The sequence below is a fragment of the Camellia sinensis genome, chromosome 6 (assembly GCF_055761805.1).
Source record: "Camellia sinensis isolate YWXY chromosome 6, ASM5576180v1, whole genome shotgun sequence".
Lineage (NCBI taxonomy): Eukaryota > Viridiplantae > Streptophyta > Magnoliopsida > Ericales > Theaceae > Camellia > Camellia sinensis.
The window spans coordinates 73,181,548-73,196,527 of record NC_138966.1 but is presented as its reverse complement, the minus strand read 5'-3'; positions in this window follow the sequence as shown (position 1 = coordinate 73,196,527).

Genomic DNA, 14,980 nt, shown 5'->3' with positions numbered 1-14,980 from the left:
ATTGAGAAATATTATATATATATATATATATATAGAGAGAGAGAGAGAGAGAGAAGAAGAAGAAGAAGAAAGAGAAGAATAAGAAGAAAAAGATGAAGACGAGCATACATAGTTTTTTTTTTTTTTTCAATTCTCCCTATATATAATTTTGGGGATGTTAATGAAGATGAGCACACAAAGTTCGCTATATATAATAAATATATCTTTGATTGGGAAACATTATATAAAAAAAATCGTGTTATTTAATTTCAATTTCATCACTATGTATACACACACACACATACACACATATATATATATAGGGAAAATTAATCTAAGGTCCCTCTCCCATTTTTAGTAATGGAAGAGATCCACAATATTATTTTATGATGTCTAAGGTCCCTCAACTCCACACTCATATATCACAAAGAAAAAACCACAAACACGTGAGAGAGAGACAGAGAGATTAGAAACTAATGCACATAGCTAGAACTAATAATCGAAAAATCAAAACACATTGATCAAATCCACAATCATTCATCGAAAAAAAATCTAATTAAAAAAAAACTATAAAATCAAAATCATTTAATAACCCACAAACAATCACAAGCAATTCCAACAGATTAATTGATTTGTCAAATCAAATCAAATCAAAACAAAATACCCAAATACATTTTGTATCAATGAATCAAGAGAGAGAAGATCATATCATACCACTAGGTTTTCACGAAAGATGATTAAGACTCGCAATGAGCGAATATATGTATAAAGTGAGAAAACAAAAAGAGATTACTTACTGATAAGTAGAAGAAGAAAGAAGCACACTTTTCTACGAAAATAAAACAAAAGGAAATGAAAGAGAAAGAGAGTGAAAACATTAAAAACATTAGAGAGAGAGAGAGAGAGAGTTTGGAGATGATGAGAGTAGTGATTGTTCACTCAAAGACTCTGGGGTTTATGAAGATTATATGTGAATTTTTTCTTGATTTTAGTTACTGTGTGAATTTTCTTTGGATTTGGCTATTGTGTGAATTTTCTGGATTTTGGCCACTGTGTGAATTTTTTCTGGATTTAGCCACTATATGAATTTTCTTTGAATTTTGGCCACTGTGTGAATTTTCTCTAGTGGTTTATTGTGAATTTTTTTTGGAAAAGGGAAAGAGTTTGGATATGATGATAGTGGTGATTGTTCACTTAAAGACTCTGGGGTTTATGCAGATTATATGTAAATTTTCTCTGGATTTAGTTACTATGTGAATTTTCTCTGGATTTTGGCCACTGTGTGTATTTTCTCTGGTTGTTCACTGTGAATTTTTTCTGCAAAACTCAGGGATGTGTTGGTTCCTTTTTGATATTTGGTTGCTTCAGTTTCTCTATTAATTTGATTACTTGCTCAGATATTGGAAGGAAAACAAAAATTAAAAATGTGATTTTGAATGGATTTTCTTTGGTTTGATAATGATTTGGTATATATTGATCTTAAGGTTCCTTTTTGATCAATTTTCTCTCGTTGAGTCAAAATACAATTTTCTTTGATTTGATCAAAACATAGAGAAAATTATAAGCAAACTAGAGAATTTGGGAAGATGAGGAATGAAGTTGGACGACAAGAGAGAACTGCCGCTTAACACTCTCGTGTGTGTTATTTTCTCTGACATGCTTAATTTTCTTTGCCAAGTGTAATTTCTCTAGCATGTTTAATTTTCTCTGCCTTGTTTTATTTTCTCTATGATGTTTAATTTTCTCTGTATTTCTCTTATTTGATGAGGTAACTCTCACTTGCTCTATTTGTATATGCAAAATTTGATGCGTACACTAGAAGCAAGATCGCTTCAATCGACATTAGTGCACCTGTTACAATCCAAAAAAAAATTGGTCAAAATGATGGTTGTTCAATTTTCTCTGGTTTGTTGTTGTCTAAATGGCTTACAGTCTGGTTTGATAAAAAAACACAGAGAAAATTGGTCAAAAATATAGAGAAATTCTTTGGGAAGTCCAGAGAAATTCTCTGGGAGTGCAGAGGCTGGAAAGTCCAGAGAAGTTAATTTCTCTGAAGAGAAAATCTCTGGAAAGAATTTCTCTGGACAGAAAATCTCTAGGAAGTCCAGAGAAATTCTTTGGGTCAAATTTTCTCTAGATCAATGTTGAGGAGCCTTAGACATTATGAAAATATTAGGTATCATTTATGCTATAAAATCTTAGTACCAGGGACCTCAAAAAAAATTCCCATATATATCTTTGCTTGGGAAACATTATATATAGAGAGAGAGAGAGAGAGAGAGAGAGATGAAGATGAGCATTCCAAGTTTTTTCTTTTTTTTTCCAGTTTTCCCTATATATATTTTTGGGGATGTTAATGGCGATGAACATACAAAGTTCCCTATATATATATATATATATCTTTGATTGGGAAACAATACAAAGAGAGAGAGAGAGAGAGATGTAGATGAGCATACAAAGTTTTTTTTTTTCAATCTTTCCTATATATAATTTTGGGGATGTTAATGAAAATGAGGATACAATGTTCCATATATATATATATATATATATATTTGATTGGGAAACATTATAAAAAAATTTGAAAAAAAAAATCTTGTTATAAAAAATATAAAAAAAAAATCATTGTTAAGTGTAGCAATGAAGATGCCACTGGATTTGAGTAGCAAAATGTACGGAGGAAGCGATCAACTTGCAAAACTTAGCAGCACGGTCATGGTGTATATTGTAATAGGCAATTTTATGTCATCTTTACGCCCCATGAATGACAAAGATATCTTGACCAACATAACAGCCTTGGGTATTCTTATAATCACCGTGATTGTGAATATCTGCGTCTAATTAGACACTTCTATAATTTCCAAGGAAATAATAGTACAACATGTTCTTGTTAATTTTTTCATGTTTCTGTTGTTTGTACTATCAACTTTCTTGGCGGTTATTGTTGCTACCACTAAAAAATATCTAGAATTGGAGTATAGTGAAATACAAAAAAAAAAAAAAAATTAAGAGAACGCATTGGAGAGAAAATTGCAATTGAAAAACTAAACAAAAATGTCAACAAGTATTGGACGATGGCAGAAACTGGGAGCCCCGAGTTTGTGATGGCACATTCTGTGACCTGATGTGCTTCAGAGGTGATCTATCTTATGACTGCTCTAATTTTAGCACAAGTGGAGTTCTGAGTGCAGGATATTGTTACAATCTGGAAATCAGATTATGGGGTCAATAACTTTAATTTTTGTAATTCAGACTGCTACAGTGGGCCTGGGGATTATTGGTCCGGTATGTAGATGGTTCATTGCCATAAAATTCAAATGCTCCAAGGAAAGTACCAAAGGCTTCAAAACTGATCTTAAACTAGAGAGTTCTTGGATTAAGAGGTTGGAAGAATGGAGGAAGAGCTAAATAGTTCTTCAAATCCATGGTCCAAAATTGAGAAAACTTGTCGAGCGCACCAAAAATCAAGCTTTGAACTTCTGTATAATGGTTCAGGTTATATGATTGTGGTAACAAGCAAATTAACTTTTCTCATTCCCGTTTTTTTCATTTGCCTGCTCATGTCATGTTACCGTTGTTGCTATAAGTAGTTTAAGGAGCTTGTACATAACTCAACATCCCCTATGAAGTCGGATATTGGCAATTATAATGTTTTGCTTCTTAAAGGTGAAGAGGAAATTACTCAAAGTACCTTGAAGAACATTGGTAAAGCAACGAATCATTTCATCGTCAAGGGCAACAAACAGCAGCCCAGAAATTTAATCAAGCTTCTTCAACAAAAATCTACAGGAGGCTTCAAATGCATATTAGACTTTCACAGTGACAAAGTTCCATCATTAGATTCTCAAGAACCTCCTAATTGCTAGGCTCTGCCATTGGCGACTCTAACTTGCATCGCCATTGCAATTTCCAAAATCAATAAGAACATGGCTGACAAGCTTGTGTATAGAGTAAGCGAAGGCCTGTCGTACGTCAGACATGTAGACGAAACCATGGATACCAAAGGGAATCTCACAAACAGTATAGATGCAGCTGATGAAGAGTGGTTAGGAGTCGAATTTGATGGCAAGTGGCTTGGTGAAGATCTCACCAAAATAGCTTCCAAAGAAACATCTTGCAGAGAGACTTTTCAAAAACTTGCTGATTGTGCTCAGAAAATTGTTATAAAGTGCAAGGCAAATATCAATGGAAGCCTCGATAGGAACCTTACTGTAGCTTGCTTTTCGTGCTCCTTTCAAATACGACTAGCCCTACAGTTCGGACTCCTGTGGTTCTAAATCTGATTTCACAAGTGCAATGTGAAATAGAAAAAAACACAAAATAGTCCAAATCCAGCAATTGTCTTTGGAAAATCGATTTTGAATCAAATGCTAAAAATGGACTGCTTTGCCAGATTACAAAGTCGCCACCTAAATATTTTTTTTGGGAAATTTAGGAAACCCGAGACTCGTGCCAAGTGCCACTTATCCGTCATCACCAAAGTGTCTCGGCTCAGGAACTTAGGTACGAGAGGGGAAGGTCATGAATTGAGCACCCCACTCACCCGATCAAAGATCGGCCTCCACTAATCATGATGTAATTTTTATTTACATTATATGCTCTTGTTCCAGTTTATTAGTTATTTTTACTATGTGATGCACACAAGTACAGAATAATTTGCGAAGATTGGAACACTTTGATTTCATGACCTTCCCCTCTCGTACCTAAAACTATTTTCAAGTGATTTTTTATGAAGATATTCAAAGCATACACTATTTAAATCAATTAGGACAGCCCTAAAATAGCCCCTAATATGCTGAAAACAGTGACTAAAAATTATGTTAAAGAGCATAAAAAAGTAGGAAAGAACAAGTCAATGCAAGGCTAGTGAACAAAAGCAAGGAGAGGTGGCTAACCTCTCCATTTTTGAGACCTTAAACCATGTTTTTTAGCCTTTCTTAAACTCTGAAAATTAGTTTGTAACCCAAGAAAATAGTGGTAAAAGCACGAGAAAGTAAGTAAAAAGAATAGAGAAAAAGCTATGGAACAAAGCCTAAGGAGGGGTGGCTAACCCCTCCACTTTTTGCAAGTTTTAATCACATATTTCAGCCCCAAAACAGTCCCAAAATAGCCCAAAAATAGTGGCTAAAAGTGTATTTAAAGAGCACAAAAAGATAGACAAAAGCAAGAGATATAAAGCTAGTTGTAGCTCGACTTTTTCGCACCCCCTTTCGGAAGACGAAGAAGCCCTATAGTATTGGACTCCCGTGGTTCTGAATCTGATCTCACAAGTGCAATGTGAAATAGAAAACACCAAAGAGTTCCAATCCGGCAAATCTGTTGGAAAATCGATTTTGAATCAAATTGCCAAAAATGGACTGCTTTGCCAGATACAGATTCGCTACCTAAATATTTTTGGAAAATTTAGGAAATCCATGACTCGTGCCAAAGGCCACGTGTTCGTCATCACCAAGATTGTCTCGACTCGGGAACTTAGGTATGAAAGGAAAAGGTCATGAATTGAGCACCCCTACTCGCCCGATCAAAGATCAGCCTCTACTAGTCATGATATGAATCTTATTTACATCATATGCTCTTGTTCCGGTTATTATACTAACATTACTATGTGACGCACACACAAGTATAGACTAATTTGCAAAAATTGGAATATTTGATTTCATGTTTGTTTTGAAAATTGTTTCGCATATGTACCACTTGAAAAAGTGATCGCATATGAACATTTACTCAAATTATTTCAACTCAAGCAAATAGCTTTCATCCACAGGCATTCAAGCAATTTATCATTTACGCATTTAGCCTCATGGCAAGCATGCTAGACATGGCAACATCGACACTCATGCAATTATGCTAAAGCGAGTAAAGGTTCACCTAGTACTCCAAGCCAAAACATAACAAAGTTAGAACAATGCATGATCCTAACTATGCAATATGACTAATGCAACACATGCGAGATGCAATTAATAGGCTCAGCTACTAATATGGCATATGAAGCAATTTGATTGCATGTGGTCTAAACATGTATTCAAATAATGTTTTTTCAATTAATAATGCGAGTTTGAATGATGAACCGAGCCTCAGTGCATGCAATACAAGTGGATCCAAACATGAAGAATGCTAAACAAAACATGATGCTTTAATCTAACCGTCATAAGCTAGTAAATAAAAGGGAGAAAGACGTAGGGTTGGAAGACATACACATTATTACAACATTGCGCTTTCACGAAAGAGAGTCTGAATGAATTAACTAGCTAACTAATTAAAGCTAAGCTAATTAATTAACTATTACAAACCGAAATAGATAAATAGCTAAACTACTTAACTAATTATTACAAACCGAATTAATTAACTAAGCTAGCTAATTAAAAGAATTACAACACGTAACTAATTAGCTATTCTAACTAATTAATTTACAAAGCCACTACTTCAAGCACAACGCTAATATTATTACAACAGGGATCCCGAGGATCAATGGAGGGCTCATACATGAATGTGGTTTTCTACCGAAAAGTCAATGTTTCTATTGCTGAATGCCTCTGTTGCACAGTAGATCACTTGAATTGATTTCCAACTCTAGACCAACTCTATTCCGCTTCAAAAGAACACTGCTGAATTTTGCACTGGTGGCTGGCATAGGGCCTGCCGTCCACTGAAGGTGGCCTGCTGGCCACCAAAGATGGCCTGCTAGCCACTGATGACAGAACTTCCCTACTGCAACAGAGAGCAAATAGAGCAGAGACAGTGTATTCTCAAAGGCTTGTTTGCACAATTTACCCATCCTTATCATGAACAGATCAAATGAATAGTAAGCTTGGTTCACAAACCATCAATAGAAGCAATTTCATTGCATGATGGCCTATGAACCAAAGTGTGCAAGCTCAATAAATGCAACAAAATAAGACTCTCAAAACCACCTCCATATCATGAAAGATTGAGGGAAGTAGTTGACAATGAATCTTGAACCGTTTTCATCACTAATGAGTATGAAACAACTCAAGACTCAAGGGTTCAATTAACGTCCGATTGAACCCAAACAAGTTATTATCTTACACCGTTTTTTAGCCTCAGTTTTATTACTTTCATTTTAGATTATCATCCATTCTTTAGTCAATTGAGTCCAAAAGGTGAATTTAAGTCCTCTAAAGGAAAGAGGGCTCAAACCAAAAGTTACTTTGTGTATGAAAAAGACATCATACCATTGGTAATGAACCCCCGAAGGGATTAAACCATTAAGCATGACACCTCAATCTCATGCTTAAACAAACAAGTAGTTCGAAACCACTTTCAAAGAAAAACAAAAGCCAAGAAATGAGGAAGATTGCAGAAGTGATTAAGAGTGATCACAAGTATGGAAAGCCATAAATAAATCCAATCAACTCCAATAAGATGGTGTCTAAAGCCTAAAACACCAAACTCATGAAGACAATTACACTACAAGCATGCAAAACAAAGCTCAAATGCAACAAACACTTACAAATAGTCCTAAAACAATCTAAAAACAACCCTAAAACATGCTGGAATTAAGACAAAAAGAGCTAGATTAATAAGCTAAAACATGAAGCCTGCTAGGCTAATAAGCAAAACAAAAGGAGGGGAGGCTATCCCCCCCCCCCCCCCCAAAAAAAAATTTTGGACTTCAAAACATAATTCTAGCCACTGAAATAACTCTGAAAATCAATGTTTGAAAGCTCAAAAAAAGATAGCGCAAAGGTGGGAAACACAAGGGTAAAGGCCTTGAGAGCAAGGTGTAAAGAAAGGTGAACCACCCCTTAACCTTTATTGGCCTTAAAACCCAAGTTTCAGCCCAAAAATATAGAGTTTTTACAGCCCAAAAACAGTTGAAAAATAACAAGAAAAAGAGTGAATAAAGCAAGTAAAGAGGCAAAGCTCTATACCTCTTGAAGAGGAGAACCAATTTCAAGCGATAAACCAAGGCAAACACATCCTCAAGAGCTCAAACAAGACTCAAAGATACCTCAGCTCAAAGATGGAGATGTTTGGTTAAGAGTGTATAGGCAAAGGTGAAGGATATGTAAGCAAGGGTTAAGAAATTTTAAAGAGAGAGAGAGAATTATAGAGAGAGAGAAAGGAAAAATTTTGCTCCAAAATTTTTCTAACCCCAAAGCAAGAGGGGAGGCTCTCTATATATAGAAACATGAATTTCCCTCACAAACATCCAGCCATACACGTGGGAGCAGATGCAAATATCTGTGCAAACAGTTGTCACAACTGTCACAAAATATCTGCAAAACACATTGGTGGCCGACCAGCCATCACTAGTGGCTGGCAAGCCACATCAATGGCCGGCAACTAAGAGAAATGGCTGACAGACCATACCAGAGGCCGCAGGCTTGAAGATCACAGGTTTTGGTCCGAAAACAAGGTAACAAGGATACAAGGTTTGAAAGGCTCAAAGCTGTGCCATTCCACTGAGGACTTCGGGCACTTGACAAGCATATGCACTCATCATTGGGTGTGCAAGCGACGACGTCCAAGTCGTAAGGGCCATCAAAAATGGGGTGTCTACACTAGTAAGCAACATCAAGGAGAGGTGGCTAACCCGTCTACTTTTGGGACATCTACACCATGCTTTCCAGCCTTTTTAAGCTCTGAAAATCAATATGAAAACCAAAGAAAAAAGTGGGAAAACAAAGGGTATGTGCTATGGGATAAGGTACAAGAAAGGGTGTTAAGCCTCTCTACCTTTGGTAGCTCTTTAACCCCAAGTTCCAACACTTGAAATAGGTCCAAAATAGTAGGAAAACACAAGAAAATATAGAAAAAGATTGAAATAAAAGCAAGAAAAAAGGTGAAAAGCTTATACCTCTTGAAGAGAGTAAGCTTTGGTTGTTGATCAAACTTGATTCCAAACACCCTCAAGTTTGTAAAATATGGTTTGAAACTCTAGCAAAAAGATTCAAGAACAAGCTCTAATGGTGTATGTATTATGTATGTATAGCTAAAGAGGTTTGAGAGTCAAAGGTGGAAGGAAGATGGAAGGAAATCTTTTTAGCTCTTCAAAGCTTTTGGAAAATTTGATAATCTTGAATTCTAAAGGAAGAGGCTCTATTTGTAGAATTTGAGCCAAACTGGTTGAAAATATCTTCAAACAAAGATATTTGTTCAATTCCCGCCAGCTGTCTGTCTGGCGCCATTGAGACCTAGCCCGGCCCCAAAACCCACGGCCAGGCCTAAAAAGTAACCTAGGAAAAGTTTTCACTGAGTCTCGGCCAGGTGTCAATGAGGCACAGCCAATTCTAAATGGACCTGGCCGGGTTTAAAAATCTGCATTCTGGCTCGACTTCAAACAGGCATATCTCATTCATCCGAACTCAGCTTTAGGAGATTCTTGAGTCGAAATTAAAATCCCAAAAGTCTACTTTCGAATGGAGGTGGTCTCATATCTAAATTTAAGTGTGCAAAGAGATATGATTATTTTAGTGAAGACTGCTCATTTCTATCCTAACGGATTGATGCCCAACTAGTTTTTCTTCCGTCCTCTCCTATTTTCTTCAACTCCAAACCTATAAATAAGATGTTTTCAAAGAGTTCACCTCCATTTCATTTATTTCCACTTTGTCCTTGCTCGGTTTATCGAAAAGTACAATATTTTGAATGAAATACGAGCCTCAGAACATCGTAGGAACATTTAAAAATATATATTTTAAAAATGAGGGTTTTAAGGTCTAAAATAATTTGGCCAAAATGGGGTGTAAGGTTTGGGATTAGAGCTTGAATCCAATTTCTTCGCTGAGAATTCAAAAGATTGCACAGTGTAACTTTCATCATCGGGTGTTCGAAATAAAGCGCCCAAGTCTTAAGGGCAGCCAAAAATAGGGTGTCTACACCTACCAATTGGCCAATTAATGTTATAGTAACTAATTCCATGTACAGAATTTGCAAATCTTTATTGCTGGATGATGAAGGTAATAATCACTGAATAAATCATGACAAACTGTTTGTGAAATTATTTGACATGATTGCAGGTATGCTTCTGCTCTTTCTTCTCTTTTTTCTAACAAGGGTATTTGAGGCTTTTCCTTGTACTTTTGTAGTCACCCAACCCATGCATACTTGGCAATTACTGGGCACAAACTCTGACGGTGGCCTCAATAGAATCAAGTAGTTTATTTGTGATTTCAACTCGTGACCTATGCTTCGTCAGACACTTATCACGTCTTAACTTGGTACTTGTGTTATCAACATACCTACCTGGTGTTATGTAATTATAGGTATACTGGGCACTTGCCTTACCAACTAACCTAGTGTTATAACCAAGAAGTGCTTTTCCAGTGCCATTGAAAAGAAAGAGAAGAGTGTCTGACTCGTAGCACAACTTCTCAACGAAACTGTAGAGATTTTGAAAACTTTTGAACAACATGAACTACTCAGTGTAACACCCCCAAAAAATATTTAATTTTATAATGGTGGGAAATAAAATGTACTTTAAATTAAGAATTATTATATTTTACAAAATAATAATATAATGTTATTTGATCACTTTGAATCAAGCAAACAATATATATATATATATATCTATATTATAATAATAATAATAATAATAATAATAATAATAATAATAATAATAATAATAATAATAATAATAATAATAATAATAAGAAGAAGAAGAAGAAGAAGAAGAAAGAGAAAAGAAATGAGTTGCAATTCATGGAAAGGAAATACGTGATCTACCACATGTAAGCATGGTAAGGCACGTGTTTGAGCATGGGCACCCAAATCACCTATAAATAGGTGAGGTTAGAGGAAGGAAAGGAGAACATGGAAAGGCATAGAAAATATAACAGCTGAGGGCCTTGGAAGAGGGTGAGTCGGGAGTAAAACTAGGGATCAAATTTAAGGTGAGTTTTATTATATTTTGAGTTATCCTCACTTGTTTTATATAAATTATGTTTTGTAAATTATATTAGTTTTTAAAGTATATTATTTGTTGAATGAACCCTATTTGCTTAAAAAAGAAACTCATACATAGAACTGTTTATTAAAATGTGTTTTGAGTAATTATGTTATAAATAGAGGTCCCATGCCTTGGGGACTTAAATAATCATTGGCCCTCTGCTGAGTCACTTTGTGACCCTCTGTTCGTCATGGATCCACTAACATTCTGATTTCTGGTGTGGAGCAAAGTGTTGTGCAAAGCTAAGTGCTACACTATTGTGGGAGCCACCTCTAGAGTTTGTACGAGCCACCTCTTGAGTCCATACATCTATTCTGTTTTATTCTGTACTGTGGTTATGATTATTTTGGTTATATGATTTCTGTATTATATGTCTGTTATTCAAAATGATTTCCATATTATATACTCTGTATTTTAATATCAAGCTCTATTTAGCTTAATAATTATCTATGGTAACTTTTATGCCCTTATGTTCTTACTATAATATCTCTCACTCTGCCATGCGCTTATAGCTGTTAACCACTTTCAGGTGGCGTGTTAGGATCATCGCGTGGGGTAGGCACAAGGCACTTTATAGTCATAGTCTAAGCTCAAGCAATGTAATTAAATAGAAGCTCCAATGTATATGTTTTGGTATTATTAAATAAAGTTTTGGCTACCCTTTTATCTTACTCCACTGCTCTATTAATTTGTTAATACTTCAGTAATTATCTTGTTGCGACGCCGAACCTCCAAGTAATGGGTTTGGGTCGTGACACTCTGTCTGCATAATACTTATTAATTTGTAAGTATTGATGAGTGGCGTGTGAAAATGGGGCAAGCAAATCCCTCTACTTCCCTCTATTCATCTCGTAATGACTCCACTCCTTCTGGCTCAAGTGAGTTGGCTGTACACGTTGAGTCTAAGGCCTAATTAAGACAACATTCCCTAGTTTTACTAAAGCTTTGCAGTATTGAATTCTATGTTCTATTTGTTTTTTCATTATTTCACTACTACAAAATGCTTAAAAATCTTCCCTATATATAATTTTGGGGATGTCAATGAAAATGAGCATACAAAGTTCCCTATATATATATATATATATATATATCTTTGATTGGGAAACATTAGAGAGAGAGAGAGAGACAGAGAGAGACAACAAAAGAAGAAGATGAGCATACAAAGTTCCCTATATATACATGTGTGTGTGTGTGTGTGTAGAGAGAGAGAAGAAGAAGAAGAAGAAGAAGAAGGTGAGCATACAAAGTTTTTTTTTTTTTTTTTCAATCTTCCCTATATATAATTTTGGGAATGTTAATGAAGATGAGCATACAAAGTTCCCTATATATATATATATATATCTTTGATTGGGAAACATCATAGAGAGAGAGAGAGAAGAAGAAGAAGAAGAAGAAGAAGAAGAAGAAGTAGATGTAGATGAGCATACAAAGTTTTTTTTTTCAATCCTTCCTATATATAATTTTGGGGATGTTAATGAAGATAAGCATACAAAGTTCCCTATGTATATATATACAAAGTTGGGCCATTCACTCTATATTCACACCTTTAATACACCTTTATTCAGGAAAAATAGTCAAATTCATCTAGGTCAACCTTCCCATAGTAAAATGAAAGGAATTGATAATTCCACAGCTTGCCAAATTAGTAAACCTGTTTATTCCACTCACACACATCTACATGAAGAAGATACTGAGTCTCAAGACTCTCCAACTCAAACTGATTTCGAAGTTTTACCTCCAATAAATCCTCAGTTAATGACTATTAGTAAACTCTTTACTCCTGATCTTGATAAATTACATATTGAATTTAAATCTAAAAATAATAAGACTAAACGTTATGCATATCGTACCAAATATGATTTGCTTCAACAATCTAAAATAACTCGTCAATGGTACAAATTTATGATTGAACATAAAATTGAAATTCCTTTCTTTGAATATTTAGAAGACCATTATAAAGAAGTTCAAGCAATTACCAACATAAATGGAAAACTTCTCCTACTACTACTATTAGTTCTAGCCATCCTCCTTTATCTACCATAATTATTGATCATCACGGCTCCGAAGTCCCAGCCTCTCCTTTTAAGTTACCTAGCACTGACCCGGAAATCAAAAAAGTTATTGAACAAAATAATTATACTAATCAATGTCTAAAAACAATTGGTAAACAATTAGATAAAATAGAAACTAATTTCGATGATTATTCGGCTAACAATACATCTACTAAACAATCTTTAGACCAACCATTGCTTAATTTACCTAGTAACTGTTCTAAACGTCATAGTTTACTCACCCATGATAATTCTACTGTCAAAGCTATTGAACAATTATTTACTAAATTAACTACCTCTGAACAAGCTTCTTCATCTATTGAGAAAGGTCTTACTGTGTTAAACCAACATCCTACTTTTGAATCTATTTTTACTCAATCAGACCCTGACACAACTGATAATGAAATTCATCATTTAGCTCAACAATTTCAATCACCTACTCTGAATAAACTTCATTATCCTAAACCTAATCCTACAACGCTCACAAAAAATTGGTATTCACGACCTACTCCCCCTGATCTCCAATATGAAGAAAATAATCTTAGTAATCAATTTTCTGTATCTGCTAAAAAATTATACGAATGGAATATTGATGGTCTCAGTGAAGATCAAATACTTCAAAAATTAAATCATTTATCTATGGTTGCAAATAGTTATCTTAGTAACTACCCTGATTATACTTAACCTAAAATTGTTTCCTTAATTACTTCTGACTTTACTGGAATGCTCAAATCTTGGTGGGAAAAATATCTTAATGAAGATCAACGCGAATCAATTTTACATGCTAGTCAAAAAGATGAAAATGATTTACCTATATTTGATGAAACTATTGGCTATTATAAACCCAATGGCATTAATACATTAATCTATACCATAGTCAGACATTTCATAGGTACCCCTACTAATATATATTCTCGCATACATGATCAATTTAGTAACCTTACTTGTCCAACATTAAGCAATTTTAGATGGTATAAAGATGTATTTACCTCTAGAGTTATGTTAAGAGAAGATTGTACTAAATCCTTTTGGAAAGAAAAATTTATTAATGGTTTACCTAGTCTGTTTGCTCACAAAATTCGAGATATCCTTAGTCAACCTACTGGTGTTATTGAATATGATAATTTAACTTATGGTGATATCATTAGTACTATTCAAAAAGAAGGATTAAGAATGTGTATTGATCTTAAACTTAGTCAAAAAGCTGCTAAAGATAAACATAAGGCTAAATATGAATTAGGTAATTTTTGTGAACAATACGATTTACCTCCTGTAGCACCTTCTCACTGTAAAAAAACATAAGTACCATAAGCATAAATCATCTTACAAATATTCTCGTAAGTATAAAAGGAATTATTCACCTTCAAAATCAAATGATAAATTCTATACTAAACCCAAAAAGAAATATTATAAAAAAATCTCATCCAAAATCTAAATCTAATAAAGATATTACTTGTTATAACTGTGGTAAAAAAGGTCATTATTCTAACAAATGTAAAGAAAAACAAAAATTAAAAGATAAAGTTAATCAACTTCAAATTAATGATGAATCCAAACACCAATTATTTGAAATCTTCCAAATAAACCAATCTGATAATAATTCTTCTTCTGATAATTCTAATACCTCATCTGACTACCATTCACCGAGTGAATCAATCCTAATACCTCATCTGACTACCATTCACCGAGTGATGATTCAGCTCATAACATTGAATTAGGATGTAATGATATTTGTTGCAAAACCCATTAAACAAATCACTGTTCTTACTAAACAAAACCAAGAAGAAACAGCCCTTATTGAATTAATTGGTCGATTAGATGATCCCCAGTTAAAAAAAAAAGTATACTGACAAATTAAAATCTTTACTTACTAACAGTGATCGTAAACCAAAGCATGATAAACCCATTATTAGCTTATCTAAAACTTTAGAAAGATTTAAAAATAAACAAAAAGAAATTACTCTTCAAGATTTACAACATGAAATCAATCAAATTAAACAAACTATTAAAGATTTACAAAATAAAGATACAATTTTAGAAG